The sequence below is a fragment of the Vidua chalybeata genome, chromosome 16 (genome assembly GCF_026979565.1).
Source record: "Vidua chalybeata isolate OUT-0048 chromosome 16, bVidCha1 merged haplotype, whole genome shotgun sequence".
In the NCBI taxonomy this organism is placed as follows: domain Eukaryota; kingdom Metazoa; phylum Chordata; class Aves; order Passeriformes; family Viduidae; genus Vidua; species Vidua chalybeata.
Window position 1 is genome coordinate 14,866,138 of NC_071545.1, and position 26,581 is coordinate 14,892,718.

The 26,581-nt window shown below is 49.5% G+C and overlaps 1 protein-coding gene and 2 long non-coding RNA genes across 6 annotated transcripts in view; 2 read left to right on the forward strand and 1 right to left on the reverse strand.

The window, feature by feature from the left end:
• LMF1 (lipase maturation factor 1) overlaps positions 1-26,581 on the forward strand; it is a 155,779-nt gene that overhangs the window by 61,403 nt on the left and 67,795 nt on the right. The window lies entirely within an intron of this gene.
• LOC128796189 (uncharacterized) lies at positions 16,424-17,924 on the forward strand. Its single transcript, XR_008433744.1, has 2 exons — positions 16,424-16,709; positions 17,836-17,924. It is a non-coding gene; the product is annotated as an uncharacterized LOC128796189 (long non-coding RNA).
• On the reverse strand, positions 21,915-24,709 carry LOC128796188 (uncharacterized). The gene is made up of 3 exons (XR_008433743.1): positions 24,331-24,709; positions 23,517-23,688; positions 21,915-22,065 (listed from the first exon to the last, which is right to left on the reverse strand). It is a non-coding gene; the product is annotated as an uncharacterized LOC128796188 (long non-coding RNA).

Consider the following 26,581-nt stretch of genomic DNA (forward strand, 5'->3'; position numbering starts at 1 on the left):
TCCATGTTTTCCCTCTTTATCCCAGCCTCTGGCAGTCAGGCCATGTCCATGTGCCAGCTGGGTGATGCTGTTTTTCCCAACCACAGTCCTAAAAGACCAATTTCTCTCCTTGCCTCCCCTCCCCATCGTGGATCCTGGAGCAAACCTGAGCTTTGCTGAGAACTTCCACTGTAAATCTGCTGCAGGGCAGGCAAAGGAGAAAAGGGAAAAGGAGGTTTTTTGTGGTGCTGTTCCTGCTTACACCCCCAAAAAGAGGCCATTTGACAGGAACAGAGCATCCCTGTGCTCTCCAACGTGCAGAGCAGATCCTTGGCAGTTCAGAACTCCGTGGGTTTATCTTTTTGACATCTGTTGCAGTGATTATGTTGCATTTTAATTATAAATTGGGGGGTTTTGCTGGCTCTGGGTGCGTCTCCTCTCTGATTACAGAGGCAAACTCAGCTCCCCTTCTCTCCTCACCTCTATTTTTGCATTTGAGCATTATATAAATTGTGGTAAAAAGGAAAATGCTGCATCCAGTGATGTTCCCAGGGGGAGAAGCTCGGGGTTGGTGAAGGGAATGGTCCTGAAGGAATCTGTTCCCTGGATTCACCCCACAGCCACTGCCACTTATAATGTCTCTGCTCTGGAATCCGTGGCCATCAAATATTTGGGAATACAAGTCTGATGAGGAGGAGCTGGGGAAGGGGCTCAGCCTGGAGAAAAGGGGGATCAGGAGGAATTTCTGGCTCTGCACAGCTCCTGCCAGGAGGGGACAGCTCCAGGGAACAGGGACAGGGGGAGAGGGAACGGCCTCAGGCTGGGCCAGGGAGGTTTAGGTTGGATATTTAGGGAAAATTCCTTCCCTGAAAGGGTGCTCAGGCATTGGAAGGGCGGTGATGGAGTCCCCATCCCTGGAGGTGACCAAAACCCACGTGGATGTGGCACTTGAGGACAAGGTGATGAACGTGGCTGATGTTGCTGTCGTTGATGATCTTAAAGGGCTTTTCCAACTCTACAGTTCCATTACTTTATGAAATAAGATTTTGCAGGTCCAAAAGGCTCTTGTTTGCCTTCTCAGCTTTAAATCTCCTTTTCTGTGTGGCTCTCATTTACTTTCACTGGGGTTTCCCCCTCAGTGTGAGGCTGGGCCTGTCCAAAAAAAGCTGCTGCTCCTCGGCTCTCGCACAGCACCAAGGATCCAACTTCATCCCCAGTAAAACCTGGGATGAAAAGCCCCTTCGGTGCTGTCCTTCTAATCCTGAGCATGGGGGTGGCTGCAGTAAATTTTCCACTCTTCCAGGCACCTGGCAGCACTCAGGGAAAATGCAGCTCCCAGCCAGCCCCCGGCCGGCTCCAGCGCTGACCCCAGCCCACAACAATCAGCCCCAATAATCCCAGCTCTCCCAAATCAATCCCAGCATCAGTCCTGGAGCCCAGAGGGATAATTGAGACCATTCCTGTCAGATCCATGAGGCAGGATCCCCAGCCTGTGCAAGTAATTGGGACCTGGGGCAGGGGGCAGATCTCGTTATCAATATCAATTATTTTAATCCCCACAAAAGAGGCTGCGAGAAAAGGCAAATGAAAGAGGCCAAACTTTGTCCACCAGCAACAATGGAACAGAAATACCTAAAGGCTGCGATTCACCTGCTGGTTTCAGCCAGAGGGAGGGAGAAGAGGGGGCAGCTGAAGGTACCTCTGGGAGGGAGGGAGGGAATCTGCTCGTAATTAGGATGATAAAAGTGGGGGTTGGAGCAGGTCAGGGATGGATTTGGGCCAGATGGGTTGTGCTGAGATGTATGTTGGCCACCCCAGCTCTCCTGCTCCAGCACGAGCTGCATCCAAGATCTACATGGGCTCCTGTGCCAAGAGAATTAATGGAAACACATGGCCTCCATCCCTGCCTGGACTATTTATTTGTAGTAGGACCTGCAGCTCTGCCCGTGGAAAAGAACATTTCCACTTTTGTCAGGAATTGTGGATGGGATAGTCCAGTGGTGTTATGGTTAAATGGGTCATTTTCCCTTCCTCCTTCCCTTCTGGTGTGCGGGGCCTTCATCCCAGCCCTGCTCCTCACTGAGGGCTCTCTGTGTGGTTTGGAGAGGGGAGTGGCGTGGTTGGCACAGGAGAGGGGTTTTCCTACCAGCCTGACCCTCCTGGGTCCCTCAGGAGGAGATGGGCTCCAGGAAGTGTGGGAGAGAATTCAGGCTCTGCTGGAGCTGGAGAAGACTCTGCTGCAGCACCAGGCACAGCTTTGGCACGTGGAAACTGCCTGGGGTGAGGCTCGGGGGATTAATGGTGCCTGTGGGTGCCAGGAGCCCCAAACTCTAATCCCAGCTTGGCAGGACACCACAAACAGGGAATTTCACCTCCTTCTCCATGGATTTCTGTGCTGTCCAGGCCAGGGGCTCCAAGGTGAGCACCTGGAGTGGCTGTGGGATGGGATCCCAATCCCTGTGGCGTCCTGCAGCTTCACGTGTCCACATCACCACGTCCAGATGGACACACCTGGGTGGCACCTGGCGGGAGAAGTCCTGGAATCTGCCTTCCATGGGTTTATTTATCCCTCCTTGGGGGTTGCTGTTGTTTCACCGTGGTTAGAGGGCTCTTTGCCCCACAAGAAATGCCAGGAGAAGGGAGTTTTCCCTCAGTGGAAGCTGTTCCTGGCGAGGCTGCTGCAGGGAGAAGCTGCTCAGGGTCTCAGGTCTGCTTGGCATGAGGATTATTCAGATTTATCTGCTGTGGGCACCAGGCTTGACAAATCCACGAGCAAGGATTGCAGGCTGGAGCTGGAATTCTGCTCCCACTGGAGCCACCAGCCCACAGTGCCTGGGACATCCAGCCCACCTGAGCGTGTCCCCCTGTCCCTGCCTGCCCCAGAGGGATCATTCCCAGAGCCCAGGAGCTCCACTCTGGGAAAATCTGCCCTGGAAGGTTCTGAGCCCACTCCAGGCCGTTTCTGGAGCTGGCAGGACATCTCCCAGGTGGGCTGGAGCAGCTTTCCAAGCCCTCTTAGGAGGCACCAGGTCTGAGCCAGGATTGGGATGGGGATGGGGGAGCAGCTCCCCCTCCCCAGGGCCTCAGCATTGCCTTGTTCCAAGCTTTGTCTGGGAGTGCAGCCTGGCTGGCACGGGCACAGCAGAGCAAATCCCCTCGGGTGAGAGCCAGGCTGGAAAATCCCACAGCCCTGCAGAGCCCCCTCTGCCCACATCTCCTGGCACGGAGCAGCTTTGGTGGCACGGGCAGGACAGGGAACATTTCTGACCCCAGCCTCTCCAGAATTGGATGCTGCTGGAGGTTTTGGCAGAGCAGTTCAGATAATCAAAGGGGTTTTGGGATGGGCAGGCCCTGCGTGGTCTCTCCTCTCCTGTCCCACCAGGGAGGTGCTCGGGGTGGGATGCAATCCAGTGATGCGTTTTTTCTACTGGCTGCCAAACTGCTGCTGCTGCTGCTGTTTTAATTCCAGACAGATATCTTGGAAAATCCAGCCACCAACTGGTGGGAGCAGCTGTGGGAGCAGCTGCTGGGGCAGGAGCCCTGCTGGGCACCGAACCCACGCCGAGCTGCTGGGCACAGCCATGGGTCCCTCCTGAGGGACCTCGCTGAGCTGTCCGAGCAAAGGAGGGAATGGAGCCCCAGGAAGGGCTGGGGGAGCTGGGAAAGGGGCTCAGCCTGCACAAAAAGGGGGATCAGGGGGGGGATTTTTGACTCTGCACAACTCCCTGGCAGGTGGGGACAGCCGGGGGCTGACAAGGGACAGGAGGAGAGGGAAGAGCCTCAGGGCCAGGGAGATTTAGATGGGATTATTTGGGAAAATTCCGTCCCTAAAAGGTTGGTGAGGCACTGGAAGGGCTGCCCAGGGCAGAGGTGGAGTCCCCATCCCTGGAGGTGACCAAAACCCACGTGGATGTGGCACTTGAGGACACGGGCCGGTGGTGACCGTGGTGGTGCTGCTGGGAATGGTCGGACTCAGTTTCCTTAAAGGTCTTTTCCAACCTGAATTGATTTTCTGAGGCAAAGGGATAAAGGGAAAGCAAAACTAAACCCCGCTCCTGGAGCAAGGAATCTCGGTCAGAGCTGGAAGTGAGATCCAGGATTTGCTCGGCATGGGTTGGTCACCACAAAGCAGCAAAGTCTGGAGGATTTCACTGAGCTCTGCTTAACCCCAGCCCCATTTTAGCTCCAGAAGTGTCGCTGCTGCTGAGAAAAGCCTCGCTCTGTCCCCAAGACGCTGCACAGCCACTCGTGGAGGGGACAAACCGTCCCTGACTGCTGTGGAAGCGAGCGGAGGCTGCCGGAGCTGCAGCCCCAGCTCCTGGAGAAGCTCTGGATGAAGCACAATGGCTTTTGTGCCTAATTAGCCTTTGCTGACTGATAGCTGTGCTGATAAGGGCGATAAGGAAGCTCAAACTGCTCCTTAACTGCCTCTTCATTCCTTTTCTCCCTCCTCTCCCCCGGATTAGACCTCGTTAAGCTTTTCATCCAGCTTTATTTTTTTTTTTTTTTTCTCCGAGCCATTATGAAACGAAAAGTAAATAATATTTAGCAATCTGTTGGGATGAATCAGAAAACGAGCTGCTTTTATTGAGCCCGGATGGCTCGGGGTGGGCTTCGTTCCAACAGTTTGCATGGCTGGGAGGGAAAATGTTCCTAAGCAGGGGAAGCAGGTGCTCAGATTTCGTGCTGAAAATTCTGAAGTCGCAAATTCAGACGAGGGAAGTGGTGCTGAATTAAACAGAAAACAATAATTATTAAAGGAAGTCGCCATGTAAATAATTTTGGGGATCTTTTTGTTGGTAGCATTATACATATATATATATGATATGTAATATATATAATATATCTTATAGTATTTATATAATATATATTATATATGTATAATATATAATCTGTAATATATAATATATATTATAATTACATTAGAAAATATTAAAATATAGATAAATATATTATACATATAAAATATAATATCTATACAATATAAATAGATTATATTATATATATGATTGTATATTCATATAATATATTTATATAATATTTTATATATTATATTTAGATATATATATATATATTTATATATATATATGTGTATATATATATAGATGTATATATATATATATATATATATGTGTATATATATATATATATATATGTATATATATATATATATATTTTATATATATATATATATATATATATATATAAAATATTTATGGAGCATCCTAAGTTTACAGTGTTTGGACCTGTGCCAGGGCCTCAGCACCCTCACAGGGAAGGATTCCTTCCTAACTTTAATGAAATGCAGAATAATTTGTGTCTCTGCTCCTTGCTTCGTGCAGGGTGTGAGCTTGGAGGCTTTTGCTGGTGGATTTTGCTGCTCCCAGCTCAGGGCTGTGTCTGAGTCTGGCACAAGAGGCAGCCTGGACGTGGGGAGATGTCCCAGATTTCCCCAAAAAGTCATTTGCAGGGTTTGGGGGCGTCCCAAATCTCTGGGCTGCTCAGGGGGAGCTGGGCACGTGGCTGTGAGCTCAGGGCCACTTCGGAGCACTGACCGTGGGATTTGGAGCCTGGAATGGGAAAAGCCATCCACTGGAAGCTGAGTTTCCATGAAAACAGGAGGGAGGCGAGCTGTGCTCCATCTCTGCCCTCATGGGACAGCTCTGCGTAGGAACCAAAGCTGCTGCTGCTGAGTTCTGGCTAAGGAGAGCAAGGAGGGAGCAAAGTCCTGCCCGTGGGGGCTGTAAATGCAGTTTATTTCCTTCTCCTGGGGCAAAAGCAAACTGCTTTTTGAGTCAAGGTGGCTGATACCAAAGGAAGAACACACTGGTGCTCAGCTGTTTGGTGTTTTTTTTTTTTTTTTTTCCTTCCCATTTGGTCAGAAGTTTTGAGAACTGACCTTTCCAGAGGCAGAATTGCAAAACCACTTGTCTTTATTGCCATGTCTCCAAGGGCTGCTTGTGGGGGGGCATTGGAAGCTGAGGGTTTGGGGCTCTCTGCTGGGTTTTGGGGAGTTCCTTGAGGCTGCAGGAAGGGCCAAGGGCTGAGCTGGCCTGAGATCAAGGAAATAATGAGATCCATCACGGGGTAAGTGCTTGGAGCAATAATATTGGCAGATAAATGTCAGCAGGACATCAAAAGCTTGTTAGGCTGTCTCTGGACTTTGTGTGGGGCTCTGCAAGAAGAGCTTGATCTCAGAGAGCTTTCCAGATGAATCCCAGGTCTCTGACATGGATTCAAGGGATCTTTGAGTGCAGTTTGCTGGGAAGGTTTGTTATTCCCAAGGCTGGGTTGGCTCTGCTGTTCTGAAGGTGCCCATCACTTGGAAAAAAAAAAAAAGAGGGAGCAAATGCTTTAAAAGCAGGATTTGGGCTTGGCTTGGAGGATCTGCCGTGCTGGGTTTGCACAGGTCGGGTTTGCTGGCGGAGATTCAGGGATGTCACTTCCAGCTGAGCCCTTCTGGGAAGGAGTCCTGGATTCCCAGGGTTTGGAAGTGCAGCGGAAATGAGCACAGAAAAATGAGCACAGAAAAGGAGGGCTGAGCTCTCGGAGCAGTGAATTCCCAGAAGTGTAACCACCCTGGTGGAGATGCAGTTTTAGGAGACAGAATGATAAATACTGACAGTGATGCCCAGTTAGGCCGGGTTTAAAAAGTGGGGAGGAATTCCAGGGCTCAAAGGATGTGCCGGAAGAACGAGGGTGATTAATAACGCCGGGCCTGAGGCAGGACTAAAGCAGATTTATGCAGGGATGTGGCGGGGGATATTTTATTCCAAGCAGAGCAGGCAGGGAAGCAGCTTTCCAGAGGTAGGTCGTGGTGGGAGCAGGGCTTTGCTGTCAGGCAGGGCTGGGGCAGGATCAGCCTCGCGTTCCTAGAGCACCGAACACGGCAGGCGGGCGGGAAGTGAAGTCCCAACACCCCAAAATCAGCATCAGTTCTGTGTCCAGGGGGGCCAGGATTCCCCTGGCAAGGGAATTCAGGAGAAAAAGGGGAGGAAGTGTCTGGTCAGAGAATTTATCAAAAGAAAAGGTGGAGCTGCAGATCAGCCTCAGAGAACAGTTTGGATTCAGGAGGAAATGGGAGGCAGGCAGGTGCTGAGGGAGAAACTGCCCAAAGGAGAATCCTGGCACAAGGGAGTGCTGCCCACTGCCAGAGGGCAGGGGTGGATGGGTGTTGGGAAGGAATTCCTGGCTGGGATGGAATTCCCTGAGAAGCTGTGGCTGCCCCTGGATCTCTGGAAGTGTCCAAGGCCAGGTTGGAGCAGCCTGGGACAGTGGAAGGTGTCCCTGCCATGGCAGGGGTGGCACTGGAGGAGCTTTAAGGTCCCTTCCAACCCAAACCATTCCAGAATTCCAAGTAAATTCTACGTTCCAGTGATGATCCCATGCAGACATGGCTTCCACGGGCAGTGGAGCACCAGGATTGGGGCAGGGTTTCATTCCTCTCTTTGCTGCGCTTCAGATCTGCTTTTCTCTCTGTGATTCTTCACCAAAATCATCTGTATTTACCCAAAAACACCTTCTGGGCTTCCCCCTTTGCCTCCAGAGCAGGGGGGTGGCACCTGCCAGTGGTGCCCGCCGTGGTTCCCTCAGCTTTGCACGACTCCCAGCAACAGCAGCCCAAAGCAGGATAAAGCAGTGAAGGATCCAGGGACTTTTCCCCCCGGGGAGGGTTTGGGGTGTGGGATCAGCAGCAGAGCTGTCAGTCACTCTGCGTTGGGAATATGCCAATCCCCTTTCCAGCAGTAACACAATTCCTCTTCCTGGATTCTTTGCTGTTTTTCTTACGGATTTGTTTTAAGCCTGGTGAAAGCTTCCTGTGCACCTATTGGATTTCATCTCTTCCTCACACGCTCCCACTGCTCCCAACTCGTGTACAGACCACCCAGGACCCTCCTCACTTCCCTTAAATGTTCCCTTTTCCTCCCCCCTCCACGCTTTTGGTCTGTTTCAATCCTAATCAGATTAATCCTCACTCCACCAGCTCTCCCTGCTCTGCCCCTGCACGTGGCTCTTGTCCTCCCTGGGCTGCTCCAGGGGCAGGAATGTTGGATCCCATCACCTCCCTGAGCCTCCCAGGGCTGTGGGGGAACAGTGCACTGCTCCTGGAGCACGCAGGGCCCAGGAGGATTGGCAGCTCGGAAGGTAACGCAGGCAAGGCTCAGGTAATTACTGAAATTATGGATTTCTGAGCCTGTTAATGGGGTGTTTCAAGAAATGCACAAAGAGAAGGAAGATGACAAATTTTGATGCTTTCTGGAAGACAGGAATGAGGGGGGGAAGTGGCAGGAGAGCACTTCCCAGTCTTTAGAAGCAGCATGGAATGGTTTGGGTTGGAAGGCACCCTAAAGCCCATTCAGTTCCAAACCCCTTCCACTATCCCAGGGTGTTCCAACCTGGCCTTGGACACTTCCAGGGATCCAGGAGCTTCTCTGGGAATCTGCCCAGAATCTCTCCCCACCCTCTCAGGGAAGGACTTTTTACCAGGTCTGGTTTTCCTCGTGCTTCCTCAAGGCCCAGGAGCCTCCTGGGGTGTTGTTGGCGGCTCCTTGATTCCTACAAAGGTGTCTTGGTCCTCATCCTCCACTCTGGGGCCTTGGGGCCTCCTGACCTTGCCCAGAGCCCTCATCCCGATGTATCCAGCTCTGGATTCTCCCAGTGAGAACCTCTGGATCCACCTCTGGATTCTCCCAGAGGTCAGAGGTAATCCCCATAGCCAGGAGTAGAGTCATTTCCTCTCATCCTTCCTGGCACTTAGGGACATTAAAGAACCTCTTTAGGGACATTAAAGAACCTCTTTAGGGACCTTAATCTCTTTCCTGGTCTCCTCCTCAGCGGGTGCAGTTTGAGGAGAGTTGTTTTCCCCACCCATTCCCACCTTTCTCAGGGTTTGTAGGGAATTTTCCCTCGTTCCAGGTGCCTTGCCTCAGTTCTGCTGGAGGAGCTGCATTCCCAGTGGTGGATGGGGCTGCACATCCCTCCTTTTCCTCCTCCTCCAGCCTCTTTTTGGGATTTGCTTTTGGGAATAAAAGTAATGCCCAGTCCCAGTTCTCTGGGGAACATTCCTGGCACAGATTCCAGAGCAGCTGTGGCTGCCCCAGGATCCCTGGAGGTGTCCAAGGCCAGGCTGGATGGAGCTTGGAACAGCCTGGGACAGTGGAAGGTGTTGGGGTTGGAACTGGAAAAGTTTAAGGCCCCTTCCAGCACAAACCATTCCATTTTTTTTGTTGTGCACCAAAGGTTTTAAGCTCAGCTGGAATTTTCATTCCCCCAGAATAAAACAGGACCTGGCCAGGAGAAAACCCCACCATGGGCAGAACTTTAAAAATAGCTGAGCCCTTCCCTTTATTTGCATGGCTCCAATTTCCAGGTAATTTCTGCCACCTCCATACAATTCCCTGTGGTTTTAGCCCCTCCATGTTGGACACACATTGACTGGGAGTGCAGCTCACAGGTTGTGTCACTTCAGTGATCGCCTCAGATGGCCCGAGCCAATTCCCAGGCACATTTCCTTCCTTCCCAGAGACCAGGAAGAATTCCACATATTTCTCCAGGTTTTTTTCCAATCTTCTGAGCGCTCCAGTTCTCACATCCAGCCCTTGTAGCTCTGGGAAAAGAGCAATCCAGGGTTGGGGGGGGTGCAGGAACGAGTTAATTTGAAGTCTCTGCCGTGTTTTGCTCCAAAGTCGTGTGCGCCAAACTGACCTTTAATCTTGGAATATAAATCACTTTCCAGTCCTATTATTTCTAAAATCCTACAGGCTTGCGAATGCACAAAAGGAGCCTTTGTCTCTTATTAATTTAATTTATAGGTTAAAGTTTCAAATCAGTGGCAAGCACAAGCTGATTTACTGTGCACTGCAGGAATTGCTGTTCTGGGAAGCGCAGCGTTTGCTCCGCTGCCTCCGAACGGGGATGTGTAATTAGGAGCTTCTGTAATTAGATCTAATGTCAGATAATTTGCTTATCGTTTTTGGAATGCATTCTCCAGAAAAGCTGGGAGGGGAACTCGGGGTGGATTAGCTCTTTCAAGCCTGAAAACTCCCCAGATCAGTAAAATCGTGTGTGGAACCATCCAGTCATCTCCTGTGTGATGTCATTTGTGCTGCAACAAAAAAACAGCCACTTTGGGGATAAAATTCCCATAAAAGCAGGAGGGAGCCTTTTCTCGCCAGTTTAAAACAGGACGCCCTTTCCTGTTTGTTTTGGGTTTTGTGTTATTTTTAATTTGGAATTTTTAATAATTTTGAATCTATGAAATCCCTGTGTGGAGTCACATTGGTTTCTCTTCCCAGCCTTAGGAGTATTCCCATTTTCAGACCCATTTCTTCCCCTTCCTGGGGTTGCTAGTTATGGAATTTTATAACCAAGTTTTCTAGTCTGCCTCCAAATAGCTCAAGACAAAGAAATAAAACTTTTTGCTAACCTTGCTGTCATTCCCCATTCCAGGGAAAAAGCTTTGACTCCTCCAAGCTCTCTCCAGAGGCTTTTCCCTCTTGACCAATTTACACGGAAAATAGGGATTGTGACTTGCTGCTCTCTTGCCAAGATCGTGGAAATATCTGTATTAAAAATGGCATTTCTCTTCCTCCTGCCCAGGAATTCACTGATCTGTGTTTTCCAAGGATCAGATCCTTCCTGTTCCCTCTCAGTCTCAGTGGCTGGAAGGGCTTTTCTGGCCTCAGCATTAGTCAGGACACGTGACAGGACTGAGCTGGGCGGTGTCTGCAGTGCATCCATGGATTTATGGATTCTGGGATGAGGTGAGGGAGTGCCCACCTTTCCCCAGGGCTGCCCTGGGCCGTGCTGGGGTTTCCCATCAGCTGCTGAGGGCATGGAGTTAAAGCTTGGTGGGACTTGGTGGGAGCAGGATTTCTTATCCCAGAGCCAAGGAGTTCCATGGACTCCCCTACTGGAAACGCAGGTGAACCTGGTGGGAAGAAATGCTGATGTGTGGCTCCAGCTCAGAGGCTGAATGATTTCTTAATTAGAACTATGCTATAATACATTAATTTACTATTTAAAGGAGATACTAAAACTACAAACCTACTTTTCTAACTGCCATATCTAACTCACAACTCGCGTCCCTCTCTGAGAGTCCAGCCACAGGTGGGTTGGGTTGGATTGGGTTGGATTGGGTTGGGTTGGATTGGGTTGGGTTGGATTGGGTTGGGTTGGATTGAGTTGGATTGGGTTGGATTGGGTTGGATTGAGTTGGATTGGGTTGGATTGGGTTGGATTGGGTTGGGTTGGATTGGGTTGGGTTGGATTGGTTGGGTTGGATTGGGTTGGGTTGGATTGGGTTGGGTTGGATTGGATTGGGTTGGATTGAGTTGGATTGGGTTGGATTGGGTTGGGTTGGATTGGGTTGGGTTGGATTGAGTTGGATTGGGTTGGATTGGTTGGGTTGGATTGGGTTGGGTTGGATTGAGTTGGATTGGGTTGGATTGGATTGGATTGGGTTGGGTTGGATTGGGTTGGATTGGATTGGATTGGTTGGATTGGATTGGGTTGAATTGGGTTGGATTGGATTGGATTGGCCACCAGCCCCAAACAATCCTCACCAGAATCCAACCAAGCAATCACCCCAGGGAAACAATTCTCCAAGCACATTCCACACAGGAAAAACAAGGAGCAGAAATAGAAATTGTTTTATCTTTCTTCTCTCTGTGCTCCTCTATGAAAAAATCCTGAGAGAGAGAAGAATGTGCTTGCCACATTCCCTTCCCTAAGAAAGAGCTCCTGGGGTCCTGCTGCTGGTTCTGCTCTTCTCCCAGTGCAATATTCCACACTGCTGGTGAGTTGGGACCACAATCCCTTCTCCACCCCTCTTTTCCCCCAGGAATATCTCTGCTTTTATAACTCGAGGGTGTCTCATGCAGAGGAGAGAGTTGGGAATCCTCAAGCAGCAACTGCTGGAGCCCCTAAAATGTCCTGCAAGGCCACACTGAGGTCACCCCAAAGCTTCTCCTCTCCAGGTGAACAATCCCAGCTCTCCCAGCAGAGCTGCTGCATCCCTCTCCTCATCCAGCAGCTCCAGGTCCTTCCCCTCTGCAGGTGGGGTCTCACCTGAGCAGGGCAGAGGGGCAAAACCCCCTCCCTGATCCCTGTCACCTGCTGAAGGAGCAGGAGTGTCCCCATGGAGGTGGCCCTGCTCCACGTGGGATCCATCAGGGTTGGTGAATCCTTAGGGCAGGAGTTGCCATGAGCAGGTTGTGAGCAGCCCACAGTGGAAATCATGGAATGTGTTATCCTTGGCCCCGAGGCAAAGAGGGGAATATTTTAATTCCAGGAGTTAATTACAATTTTAGCAGCCTGTGGGAGCTTGGCAGGTGATGTGAGACCCCATCCTGCTCTGATCTCAGCTGAAGGATTGGGAACACCAGCACAGATGTGGGAATCCAGCAGCAGCAGGAACGGGCTGGGAATGGTTTTGGGCTCTTTGTGTTGCTCATTAATGATTTTTAGTGTAGCTGCCACACTTTTAAGTTGCTAAAAATCATCACAAAGGGTTTTTCCAGCAGCTCCAGCAGGAGTGGGCAGGGAGCAGGGTGGATCCTGAGCTCTCCCTCAGCAGTTGTGTTGGTAAACAGAGCTGATGGACACTTCCCTCCCTTTGAGCACTGAACCTGAACTCTCTGAGTGCACAGGGATTGACAGGAGGGAGTGGGAGCCAGGGAGAGCTCCAGGAGCTCTCTGCTGTGCCAGGACAAGGGGAAGGGTAATTTAGGCACAGCTATCAAAGGCAGGGCTCAGAGCCGGTCAAACCTGACTTTCCTGATGAAACTTTGGGTTTATGCTGCAGACCTGGGTTTGGGATTTGTAGAGATTAAAACTGAGGTGCTGGTGCCTCTCCAGATTCCTGCACCCCACAGGCAGGGACACCTTCCACTCTCAGGGATCCAGGGGCAGCCACAGCTGCTCTGGGAATCTGTGCCAGGGCCTGCCCGCCCTCCCAGCCAGGAATTCCTGCCCAATATCCCATCTGATCCTGCCCTCTGGAAGTCTAAACCCATTTATTCCTGGCTTTGCCCTCTTTAGTGTCTGTATTTGTGTCCTGTAGGAATTTTTGGGTCTTGCTCTCCTCCCAAGCTGCAATAACTGCAGAGTGACCCAGGGGAGCAGGGATTTCCTTCACTCCTGGCTCAGCACCATCTGTTGTTTCATCCTCCAGGGATGAATCCAGGTTTCCTGTCCTGTGCTCCTGCCAGGCTGCATCTCCCTCCCAGAGCCCTTTTTTTTGGGCAAGAATCCAGGATTTTAGTGGGATTGCCTCAACATCACCCATGGAGTGATGTTTAACTGCCAGTCAGGATGTTCCTAACTTCTCCTGGATGTCTGATGTTTCCTCTCCTCCAGGATTTTATCTGTCACCCACACGGGAGCCGTTGGGGCTGGGGGTTTCTGGGGGAGCCTCTGGAATTCCTCTGGCACTTTGGTTCCATTTGCACCCTGCACTGAAGGAAAAGTTCCCTTTAGGACAGGACAGGATGGGTTCCACACTCTCCTCCATGGAGGAACAAAGGGCTGCCTGTTACATGGATAAAGGCTGGGAGCTGATGCTGCAGACACGGGAATTTCGGGATGCATTTTGGGATCCATTTCACATTTTGGGGGTGTGAACAGCAATAAGAACATTGCAATAAAACAGGACACAAACGCAGGGAGAAATGGGATGATAAATCCCAGGAATCTGGCTGCAGTGGTGTTTGGAGGGAGCCAGGGGGTTGGGAATGCTGAGGGGGCAGTGGGGTCAGGGGGTCACTGCTGCCCTGGGGCTGTGCCAGGGCCTGGGAGCAGCTCCACTTCCATGGAATCTGTCACTGCTGATCCTAATTCACATCTCTGTACCAGATTCAGGATTTTTTTTTTTTTTTTTGTGCTGCTGCTTAAAGGTGGTGACCAAAACAGGGTGAAATCCCTTTGGTTTTTAGCTCAAATGTAATCATTTAGCCAGATCCTCACGGAGAACTTTAGGTTTGCCTTTCCCTGAGTTGTCCCAGGAGCTCCTTGGCACATCCAGGAGTCTTTTATTGCATTTTTGGCCCCATTCCCTGCAATGGTGGAGCCAATCCCTGTGGTTTTTGTGGCAGGAGAGCCCTTTGTAGGGTGTGCTGTGACATTCCCAGACTAAACCCCTAGATACCCATACTCTGATGAATTTCCCTGGAGATTTTTTAGTCCACCTCCTTTTTTAGGGCCTGCTGGAGATTCCAGGCAGGAATTTTTATCCTGGAATAGTGGATGAAATGATTAAGTTTGTAAAAGAAGAGCTGCCTTTCATCCCAAAAAACAGAGAATTGACTTCTTTAGATCTCCTCCTCCTCTTACTCTGGTCCTTCCTTCATCCATGGATCTCGTTGCCACTTCCCAAATCCTGGTTTCCTGAAGATGATCCCCCCCCCCTTTTTCAGCTGCCAGATTGAAGCCCAAGGTGATGCCAGACCTTGGGTTTGGGAAAGGGGAATAAGGACCATCAAATCCCAGGAGCTGGCTTTGGGTGTGGAACCAGGAGCTTCCACAATGCCTGATGTGGTCATGAGTTCATGCTGGGAAGGTGCCAGCCCATGGGAATATTGGATTTTTATCCAAATATTTGACTCTTAGCCAAAATTTGCTCTCCTAAAAGCATCTTGGGAAGAATTCCTTGCTGGGAAATTTCTTCATCCCAGTCCTGAGCATGCCATGGGTGTGTCAGAGTTCCAGGTGTCATTGGGCAGTAATTAACTCATCATTTAATATTCCACATTTTTAATGATTTGGTGGCTTTGGAGAGCCCAAACCCATTAAAAATTAAAAACCACCCAGAGCTCGTGGATCCCTGATTTTTGTCATTGTAACCCATTGGGAAAACTTGCTGCAGGATTTGCTTTACCTGTCGAAAGAATTTATTAGAGGAGATATTGAGAGCTTTGTCTTGTTTCATTTACAGATTTCATGGGATAAATCACACCCGTGTTCCAGGACCACGGATGTGTGGCTGGGACAGCAGCTGGTTTTGATAAACTCCAAAATGTCCCTCTCGACTAAACGAAACACAAATTTCACCAAGCAATTCCTTTTCATTCCCTTCCCTGCAAGCTGGAATTTGATTTTATTGCTTGAGATTTAGCAGAAATGTAATACTTTATCTCCTTCTGAACCGTCCCTCCCAGCCCCAGCATTCCTCTGGCTGGATTTGGGGTTCCAGGCATGGCTGATGTTTTGCCAAATTGAAGTTGCTCCGTGCCCGAGTTTTGGGGATGGTTTAAACTTTTGAAGTTTGCCCAAAAATGTGCTTTATGTTGAGCTGTCTGGCAGGAGAGGCCTCTCCTTTTCTATTTTTCGTTTAAAGCAGCCTTTGGAGAGCCCAAAACCATCATGGAGTTGCTCCTCTCCCCAAATTCCAGGTCAGGCCTGCAGCGGGATCTGCTCATTCCGTGGGGATCCAAGGCTTATCTTCATGGAAAGAAAGGAATTCCGGGGCACTTTGTGGTTCCCAGCTGAGCATCTGCTGTGGGGTTGGGGTATTCCCCCTTTTCCAGTGACAGGAATTCCATCTGCAGCTCTGGTGTCATAAACCCTTCCATGTGGGAGAGCTGTGACAGTCCAGGACGGGGCTTTTGTGGATCTCGGGATCGTGGGGTTAAAACCAAATCTGTGCTGCTGCAGAAGGAAAACCTGGCCCAGGTGGGAAGGGGAGCAGGGCTTGGAGGGGGTGTGGGGTGGCTGAAATCCCGGGAATGCTGAGGTGCCAGGTGCCAATGGAAGCGTGGCGGTGCAGGGATGTCGATGTGGGATGAGGAGGAGGATGCAGAGCTGGAGGAACCGGGAATTTCAGCTCCCGTGGCTTTGGCACGGTGTGTCCACGAGGGAGAGAGAGCTGGGAGGGTGCTGGGGCTGTCAGAGCCTTCAGGAGCTGCCCCAGGAGCTTCTCCTGGATGGGACCAGATCCTGGAGATCCAACTGGTGCCTGGAGAGGCTGCCTGGAACAGAGGCTGGGCAGAGCTCAGGAATAAAGCAGGGATTTATGAAAAGGCTTTTTGGGGCTGCTGCTCAGCCCTGAGAGGCCCCAGGGCTCTGGGGAGGTGGGATGGAAGAGCCCCAGCTCTGCTGTGGATGTCCCCACTCCCAATCAGGACAGTGGGAGGGCCGTGTCCCAATCCCAGATCCTACCTGAGCTCCAGGACCATGAGCAGGGATATCCTGCTCATCCCTTCCAGCCACCAGAACAATTAATCTGCAATTTGGGGTGCTGCTGGTGCCTGGAGAGGCTGCCTGGAACAGAGGCTGGGCAGAGTTCAAGAATAAAGCAGGGGTTTATGAAAAGGCCTTCAAAGGATGCACCTTGGGCAGTACAAGGGCCTGGCCAAGGCTCCACCCAAGATGGACCCTGGCTCAGGAGTTTTCACACTTTTCTAAGTTTTGTTCCATTTGCACACTGGGTTCAGTGTCCAATTCCAGCTCAGGTGCTGCAGTCCCACCCTCCCAGGCTGCTCTCCTCCATTCCCTGCTGTTTGCACTTCTTGGGGCTGAAGCTGCAGCCGTGTCCTTGGTTCTGGGGCTGGAAAAGTGCAGGAAATGAATTTGCAGAGAAACGTTTGTAGAGAAATATGAATTTCTAGAGAAACAGGCACTGTTGAGAGAGAAATGGAAGTGGAACAAGTTTCGAAGGGTGGCCTTGCAAATGAGACTGGATACTTCAGAGAAATAGAGCTGTGGAAGATGCATTGGAGTAGCACCCACGAGGGGTAATTTTTAGATTATTAACTTTAAGGCATTTACAGCAGAGTGTAGCAAAAGCTGATAGGCCAAGAAAAGCTTATAATAGAATTAAGAAATATTCAGCTTCTGATTGTGATGGCGTGAATTATAACATCTGTATGGTCTCACCCTTCACGTGAGACTGAAAATGGAATAAAAGTTTTTAGAATGCCTCTCAGTTACCCCATCTCTGGGTTAGAAAAGGGCTCAATCCAACAAAAAAAGGATTGTTGTGTGTGCCTGAGCTGTGAGGAGAACTTGCTGACCCTTCAAATGGAGTTCAGAGTTACAAAGCAATGCAGCCCAGAAGCTGGAAACCATGAAAGCTCCAACTCAAGGCACCAGAGCTGCTCCTGCAGAGCCCCTGGCTTGGGCTGGCTCTGGGAGAGGCATCCCGGAGCACTGGAGCATCCCAAACCCTCCCTCTGGCACAGGGAAAGGCCTCTGCTGGCTTTTGTCGAGCTAAACCAGGGATTTTGTGGAAAATTTCTCCATTTCTTTGGAGGCTTCATGTTGGTCTTCTCCTTGGAAAGAGCTTCTGGGTTGCAGAAGTTGGTTTGTGAGAGGCAAACTCTGCTCCGGCAGCCGTCAAACCATGAATTTATTTTACATTATCCAGCACGGTTGATCCTGGTCTTTCAGACACCACCCCATGGAATTCCCCCCCCCCCCCGGATGTCACAGCTGTGGGCACAAACTCTTGGCTTTAGGGTTTCTCTCCAGCCCCCAGGGCGCTCAGGGAATGTCTTTTGTTCCTTTAAACTGAAATGGGGCCGTTCCTGTGGGAGGCTTGGGGTGGGTGGAAGAATGTCCCCATTATTGCCAGGCCCTCGTGGCTGCTCCGTGTCCTTTGCAGGGACGGGAGGAGGAGGGAACAAGGGCTTCACCCCAAAGTCATCGAGGTGTTGTCACATTTTTGGGGAGTTTGGCTCTGCTGTGAAGGTCCCCGACTCCCCACGGGCACGCTGGCAGCAGCTCCCACCGTGGTGGGTTTGGTGAATTATTTTCATGTGGAGATCTGTGCTGGGGGGGTAGAAACAACAGCTTTTCCCTTTCCAGTTAAAAAAAAAGAAACAACCCACAGTGTTGTTTCTTCCTGTGGTTTTTGTCCAGGAACTCCGGGCATCTCCTGCCCAAACGCAGCGAGTGAGGCAGCAAATCTTTTGTAATAAAACAGGATTTTTTCTGCTTTGTTATCTGAATTCATTCCATTTTTAGCGCTTTTCCATTTTCCACTTGCATTTCCGTTGCCTGGAGGATTTGGATGGATATTCCAGTGGAAAGTGTCTCTGCCTGTGGAAGGGGGTTGGACTGGGATGAGCTTTGAGGTCCCTTCCAACCCAAACCATGCCATGATTTGTGTGGTGTCCCTGTGGCTGGCACAGGGATGATCCGATTAGGGATGAGTGCTGGGACTCCCAAGGGCAGGACAAGCCTCTCCACGTGGGATGAGCTGGCAGGAAAGCAGTTGTAAAGCCGTTGTAAAGCCATTGTAAAGCCATTAAAGGTGTCACGCTTCTTATCTGTTTTTTGTTTATTAAAAAAAAAAAAAAAAAGTGGGGAAAAAAAAAAAAAAGAGGCTACAAATAAAGCTGTGTCACGAGATCCCCCTGGTAATTGAGGGGCCGAAATTAATTAGCCATGGTGAATGTTCTGCATGGCTCCCTCTCCCTCGGAAGAAGGAGCCCTTTGTGCATCCCAGCCAAAGGCAGGAGCTGCACATGGAGTACCTGAGGGCATCACGGGGCCTTCTCCTCCCTCTCCTCTTTTCACACCCCTCTTCCCCATCCCCTGCCTGTCCTTTCCGATTCTTTGCCCTCTGTCAGGATTTCCTGACAGCTCTTTTCAGCCTGGCTTCCTCTGCAGCTCCCTCCCAAGTGGTGGAGTCGCCCCTCCTGGAGGGTTTTCAGCCTCAGGGGTGATGCCCAGGTTTTGGCAGGCTCAGGTGGCATTGTTGGCATTGTCCTGGGCAGGACCAGCAGCTGGACTCGATGATCCTCGTGGGTCCCTTCCAGCTCAGGAGATTTTAGGATTCTGTTTGGGCTTCTCGCCTGTGCTGCTTAACTTGGGGTTTATTGGTTATTCTTTAGATTTGCTTTTTGTAGTCAGTTCAGGCTTTTTTTCCGTGAGGATTTGCACTGTTCTGCTCTTTATCTGCTGACTGAGCTCTGGGTTTGGGGGTGCTGCTGGAGCAGCTCTGGATGCCTCTAGAGTTGGGATTTTCTGCCTTTTTATTATTGAGTCTCTTCCATTTTTGTTTTTTTTTTTTTTTTTTTTTTCATGGTAAATTCAAGCTTGCAGACAGTGGCTGTTATACACCGTTGTATAGAATTTGTGTTGTAATAAATATTTTTAAATTGGAATTTCAAATAATCAGCAAGCAGATTCCAGGCCTTTTTAGCTTCCCCATTTATTTTGTGCTTCCAGGCCCTGGCTCTGCCCACAGGAGGTTTTCCCCCAGAAATCTCCCCCTTTTCCAGGTGGATGCAGAGCTCAGGAGCAGAGCTGCTGGCAGATGAGGAATGTGTCCATTTTGGGATAAATGGGGATGGGAAGGGTGTTGGGGGCAGGAATCCCCAGCTGCTGCCCCAGGCTGTCCCTGATCCCTGAGGAATTAAACCTGAGGGATCACAGACCCTTCAAGCTCTACGTGCTTTTGTTTCATCAGGTGTATTCAAAGTCACTTTGAAAGATTTTAAGTTTTCTTGTGCTCACTTTCTTTATCCAAAAAATATTGGAAATGTCCTATCGTTTCTCCCCTCAGTGGAATCTTTCAGAGGACATAGATGTGACTGCCTAGCACTTTCTTTCATTCATTAATTGAAAGCCTGGGAAGTTTTGATCATTAACAAACATTTCTTTTCTTCCAGCTATTTATATTGCAGAGTTAACCTCAAGATAGAGGCTAACTCTGCTGGAAAAAACGGGTTTAGCCCATTTCATCAAAATTATTTCTTTGTGCCCGTTCCCTGCCAGGGGAGGGGCTGTGCCAGGCTCTGTGGGAGCATTCCCGAGGGCTGGGCATCCTCTGGGGGCATCCCCCTCTTCCCAGAGCATCTCTGCTGCTCCAGACTTTGGGGTTTTGGGAAACCCCAAAGCTCTGATCGGGCTTTCATTCTCTCACCCGCGTGAAGATTCCCCAGGGCTTTGGGAAGGAGGGGGAGGAAGGGCTGGGTTTGAGTCCTGGGGGGGTTAAAACCCCCAAAAACTCAAATCCAATGGGATCGATCCAGTGGGATAAAACCAGTGGGACAAATCCAATGGGATAGATCCAGTGGGATAGATCCAATGGGGTAAATCCAATGGGATAAATCCAGTGGGGTAAATTCAATGGGATCGATCCAGTGGGACAAATCCAATGGGATCGATCCAGTGGGATAAAACCAGTGGGACAAATCCAATGGGATAGATCCAGTGGGACAGATCCAATGGGGTAAATCCAATGGGATCAATCCAGTGGGGTAAATCCAGTGGGATAAATCCAACGGGATAGATCCAGTGGAATAGATCCAATGGGGTAAATCCAGTGGGATTGATCCAGTGGGATAGATCCAATGGAGTAAATCCAATAGGATCAATCCAGTGGGATAGATCCAATGGGATAAATCCAGTGGGGTAAATTCAGTGGGACAGATCCAATAGATCCAATGGGATAAATCCAGTGGGATAAATCCAATGGGACAGATTCAACGGGATAAATCCAGTGGGACAAACACAATGGGCTAGATCCAGTGGGACAAATCCACTGGGATAAATCAAATGGGATAAATCCAATGAGATCAATCCAATGGGATAAATCCAGTGGGATAAATCCAATGGGATCAGTCCAATGGGACAGATCCAATGGGATAAATCCAGTGGGATAAATCCAATGGGATCAGTCCAATGGGACAGATCCATTGGGATAAATCCAATGGGGTAAATCCAGTGGGAAAGATCCAATGGTGTAGGAATTCCCTTTTTTTAGTGCATCACAAGACAATGGGACAGATCCAATGGGATAAGTCCAGTAGGATAAATCCAGTGGGAAAGATCCACTGGGATAAATCCAGTGGGATAAATCCAATGGAATAAGTCCAATGGGACAGATCCAATGGGATAAATTCAGTGGGATAAATCCAAAGGGATCAATCCAATGGGATAAATCCAGTGGGATAAATCCAAAGGGATCAATCCAATGGGACAGATCCAATGGGATAAATCCAGGGGGGTAAATCCAATGGGATCAATCCAGTGGGATCAATCCAATGGGACAGATGCAATGGGATCAATCCAGTGGGATAAAATCCAATGGGAGCTTTCCACCCCATTCCTCTCCCCCCTTCAGTGCTTTTGGGGCCGTGGGAGCCAGAGCGGCTCAGCGTGAGCAGAACCTGATTGCAGTGCCCAGCACAGCCAGGGCTAATTAAACTCCACCTTCCTGACACTTGGGCTGGAGCAACTGCACTAAGTCAGGCTTAAATCCATCCCCCAGCCAGGCCTGGCGTTGGAGACATATTTCATAGGGCAGTAACGAGCCCAAATTCCAGGTATTCCTCTTCCCTGCAAACACGCTGTTCACTCAAGGAAATTAAAGCCAGCACCGTGCATGCTGAGGGGGCTTTTATTTGGATTTTTGTGTTTGAAAAACAAAACAAAAAAAAAAAAACAACACCCTCACAACCCTCCCAGGCCGTTAAAGTTTGTGCATGATTGATTTTGGGATTAAAAGAGCAAAATTTTTTTTTTTTTTTTTTTTTTTGTTTTTTTTGTTTTTGCCACATTTCAAATCATCCAGGGAGGCTTTTCCGCCCCGGGAGCGGGGTGTGCATTATCCCAGATTTAATTGTGGAGCCTGGGTGTGTGCAAAGTGTTCCTGAAGGTAATTGGATGAGGGTCACTGGCTGCCCTGAGATATATGGGCACAGTAATCAGAGAATAATTTCGACCCAGGTTGGAGTTGCCAGTAAAAGTTGTAAAAGTTAATTTTATAGGGGCTGGGACAAAATATGAGCGAGAGCAGGTTCGGGGTTCTGGTGTATTTGCTTTGTCTGGTGACGTTTTTATGATGTTTTATTATTATTATTTGTGTTTTAAATGCAGTTTGGGGCAGAGGGGAGGGAGGGCTGAGCTGATTAGCAGCGTGTGCAGAAGGATCAGCCACGGGAGGAGGAATTCAGCACTGACAGGAGCTGCCCTGGGCACCACCAGCATGAAGTTGCAGGGTGATTTATTTATTTTTACCATCGTGTTCTTCCCCTTGATCTCCAGCAAGGAGCAAAGCCCATTCAGAGGGTATTAAATAAGTGGATTTTCATGTTCCTGCGTGGGTGAAATCTTCCAAACCACCGTCCTGGCTGAGCCCTGCGGGGACAGAGGCAGGGATGGAATAATTCAGGTTAGGAAGGACCTCCGAGGTCGTGGAGTCCAGCCTTGGGACAGGGCTCATGGAGTGGGAACAATCCCACCCTGGGATCTCTGCAGGGCCAGGAGCAGTCAGCTGGGTTGGAGCAACATCAGAGCGATCACAGGAGGTCATTTCTGTGAGTCCTTCCTTCATCTGCCCCTAGAAATATCCCACTGGGCACTTGGCATTTGTATTAATGCACAGAAACCCACTCTCACTGGGCATAAATTGCTTCCATTTATATTCTTATTTCAGCTGAAATCAGAGAATCCTGGAATGGTTTGGGCTGGGAGAGACTTTTAAAGGCCAGATTTTTTTTTTTTTTTTGTTTGACTGAAGTGGGACACAAAAGTATTTCTTGTAAATCCTCAACGTGAGGGCACTTCCCTTGCTGCTGAAAATTCCCTTATCAAGCATTCATGGTGTGGTTCTTGGGGGAAAAAGGGAAATATTGATTATTCCCAGCACCAGCCTTTGCAGAGTTTCTTTTAAAAAATACTGGGCTTAATTATTCCAAGCAGAAAAAATATTTGCATTATTAAAAACATCTGCATCCAGCTGAGATTGCTCTTATCAAGAGAAACCTTAATTGCTTCTGACTGACGAAGTGAATGTTTATTCAAATCTGCCTTTATGTTGATGATCTTGCTAATTAAGCCCTTTATTTTATTTAGACAATTATGTCTAAACAATTGGGGAGTTACAGTAGCTCTAATTGGGCTTTTATTTTCTTACCTGCTTGAAGATTCCAAGCAGGAGGAATCTGAGGGAAGGAGGGGAGAGGAAGGGGCTGGGTTTGACCCCTGGGGGATCTAAAACCCCCAAACCGCTCAACTTCCAGTTCCTGTTTCTGTCTGTGAAGGTTACAGGGACAGGAGGGAGGTTTGGGCTATTCCTGATTATTTGTTTTTAGTGGATTCTGCTTCTCCCGGCCTGGCATTGCCATTCTGGGTGTGGGGGCTGCTCCTCCCAGGGAACCCCTCTGCTCTGGGAGAGCTGGAATTGCACACCTGGAGAAGGGAGGGATCCAGGGAGAGCTCAGAGCCCTGGCAGGGCCTGAAGGGGCTCCAGGAGAGCTGGAGAGGGACTGGGGACAAGGGACAGGACACAGGGAATCCCAGTGCCAGAGGGCAGGGATGGGTGGGATGCAGGGAATTGGGAATTGCTCCCTGGGAGGGTGGGCACAGATTCCCAGAGGAGCAGGAATCTCAACCCGGCAGTTTAGTAACAGGGATCGGTTGTTTTAATTGCATTTCCTAAACACATTCCAGGTGTGAAATCCCTCATTTGCCTTTCCTCCTTTCTCCCTCTCTTCCCATCCTCTCCTCGGGCTCTCTGGTGTTTCTTGGCTGCCACCAGAATTCACTGCAAAGCCCCCATCGTGCCCAGCCTGGGGACAGGGACAGACCTCTGGTGGCCCCGTGGCTTCTGGGGGTTCAGATCCGTGGCAGGGGGATGTTGTTCCGTGGGATTGCAGCTTTGGGTACCCACATCCCAACACCTCGGCTATCCCGTGTTCTGCAGGAGGGATTCATTCGTTTAATCATGAATTTGCTTCTCGTTTTGGTGTCAAACACAAGCTGAAAGACAAGAGAATGGGATTCTGAGCAGTGGAACTGCCCAGGGGAGTTTGGGGTGCCCATCCCTGGAGGTGTCCCAGGAATTCCTGGAGGTGGCACTCAGAGCTCTGGGCTGGGGACAAGGTGGGGATCAGGCACAGCTGGGACTCGATGGTCCTGGAGGGCTTTTCCAGCCTTGTGGGATTTTGTGATCTTGCTCTAAAAATGAGATTTTGCATCGTCAGCAAAGTGCTCTGCCCGCTGCTCCCCCAAACCCTCAGCTCCAGCACACAGAAATAAATATAAATATAAATATAAATATAAATATAAATATAAATATAAATATAAATATACACTCATATATAAATATACACTCATATATAAATATAAAATTTTAAAATATAAATATACATTTTGTCACCAGCCCGGGGTGGGGATGTTTTGACCCTTGCAGACTTGTTGGGAAGGGAAAACAACTCCCTTGCCTTTCCCACCTTGTTTGCACCTGCAGGACTGGTTATTAAATTAAAAATCCTCCTGTTCTTTGGGCCCCAGGCTGCTTTAAGCACCCAAGGGTTATGTTTTAGAGCTTGTGTGGTCTGTGCCTGTAGAAATTGCTCTGAGCCTGTCCCTTGGTGCCATCCCCTGTTCCTCTGTGCTCACCCTGGGGAGCAAAACCCTGGAAGCTGCACACCCCTGGCAGTGTCCTGGCCATCCCAGGGGACTGCAGGCCCCTGATCCCCTTGGCTTCCACTTCCTGGCCTGGGATCTGAGCAAATAAAGTGTTTTTTTTCCAGACTTGTGCTAACCAGGATTAATCCAAATTTAATTGGTTTCGTTGGAACAGGGGGGTGGTGCTGGTGCCATCTGGGATGGGCCACGCCGAGCAAAGGGGTGAAGGAAATAATTCCCTTTCCAGGGCTGCTTTTGCCCTGACTGTGCTCAGAGTGGGAGTTGGAGGGTCCAAAGCTGTTGGAACCCTGACTGCTGAGAGTTTTTTTTAAACTTTCTGTGCTGGCCCCCAGGAGAACACTGCATTTGACCTGAGGCCGTGGAGAAGCTTCCAAAATGGAATGACAGAGCTGGGGTTGTGGGTGTGGAGTTTGAGTAGAAGGGTGTGATGTCACAGGGTGGAAAATTCAGAGTTTAAGGGTTTAGAATAGAGGAATAGATATAAAGCAAGACGAAGGTTTTGGGGTGGAGGCTGGGCCTTCTTTTTCTTCTTCTTTTTCTCCTCCTTTTTCTCCTCCTTCTTCTCCTCCTTCTCCTTCTCCTTCTCCTTCTCCTCCTTTCTTCTCCTTCCCCTTCTCCCCCATGGGTTTGGGTGGTTTTGTGTAATTGGATAAAAAGTCCCCATTGCGGGCACGGGTGGTTGGTTATTGGGTTAAAAGTAAAAATAATTCAGGTGTCATTTCTTAATTGCAGAGTTTATCCTTAAAAGGCCTTGTAGAGAGAGAAAGACAGGGCTCCATTTTTAGTTTGTTGGAGTGAAGTGGTTTGTGATAAAAACTAACAAATATCTGAGTCTGAACCAGAAATACTGACTCATGCATTTAGTCCCAGCCTGGCAAAAAGAAGTTAAGACTCAGCACAAAGCCCTTGTCAGTGGTGCCATCCCTCAGCCCCTGCTCCCTGGGGACAGGGACAGGCTGTGTGGCACGGGATCCATCCCTGGGGATTGATTCCCACAGATCTCTGCATTCCCAGAGCTCCTGGATTTCCTGGAGCTGTCCCGTGTGAGGGTAAATCCATCACCCCGGAATGAGCCAGCCTTGGCCCTGCTCTCCCCAGAACCCAGCCCCAGGGAGGAATTTCCCTGCTGGCGCTTGCTGGGGATGGCAGTGGGTGATGGATGTGCCTGCAGAGAGAAATAACCTGCCAGGGCAGCCCTGGGGGTGCTGAAGGGCTTTCCTTTGTCACCTTGGACTGGACAGCTTTTGGGGATTGCTCAGTGTTTTCCCTCTGCTTCGTGCCTGTGCTGTTTGTTTCTGTTGGAAACCTCCTCCATTTGTTCTCCTCGAGCAGTGGCTCGGGTTTGTTTGGGGCTTTAAGGCAGTAGATGCCTCTGGCTTGGCTCTGCAAATAAATGAATGATCCACTTCCAAATGAATGAGTAAATAAATAATCCATTATAAATAAATAAATGAATAATCATCTTCCAAATGAATAAATGGATAAATAAACAATCCACTTCCAAATGAACAAACAAATAAATAATCCACTTCCAAGTGAATAACTAAATAAAAAAAATTTAAAATCCACTTCCAGATAGATAAATAAATAAATAAATAAATAAATATTCCCCTTCCAGGGTTTCCAGTTTAGTTCTGTTTTTTTGGTTTTTTTTTTTTTTTTAATCCTCACATGCACAGTGAGTAGCTGGAGCTGCAAGGCAGGGCTGGGTGAGCCACTGGCTTAATTCCATCATGGATTTGTTCAAAAGGGATGCACCACGAGGGCCTGGGGGTGCAGAGGTGGAGGCAGATTTTGGGTGAGGCAGGGCTGTAGGACTGGGGGGCATCCCATTCCCTTCTCCCTGGGTGATGCTCTCCACTCACAACTTCTACTCCAGGAGTTGAACCTCTTGTAAAGTGAGAGTAGTGCCAAGCTGAGGAGGAGCAGGGGAAAACCTCCCTGCTTTGAAATCCCCACACATCTCACCCATGAAATCTTCCTGGCAGCTTCGCTGTCAGCCAAATTCCTGGGATTTTGGGGCAAAGTGGGATAAATTTGCTCAGTTTTTGGGGCCAGTTTGCTGTGACAGAGGAGAAGGGAGAGCCCTGGGCCCTGTGCCTGGGATGCTCTGGGAGCAGGAGGGTGCAGGGTGGGGTTTGTAAGACCAAGAACCCCTTGGGGCAGGGCTGGTGTTGGGGCAGTGGGAAGGACAGGAGGGAATGTGCAGAAAGTCATCCTG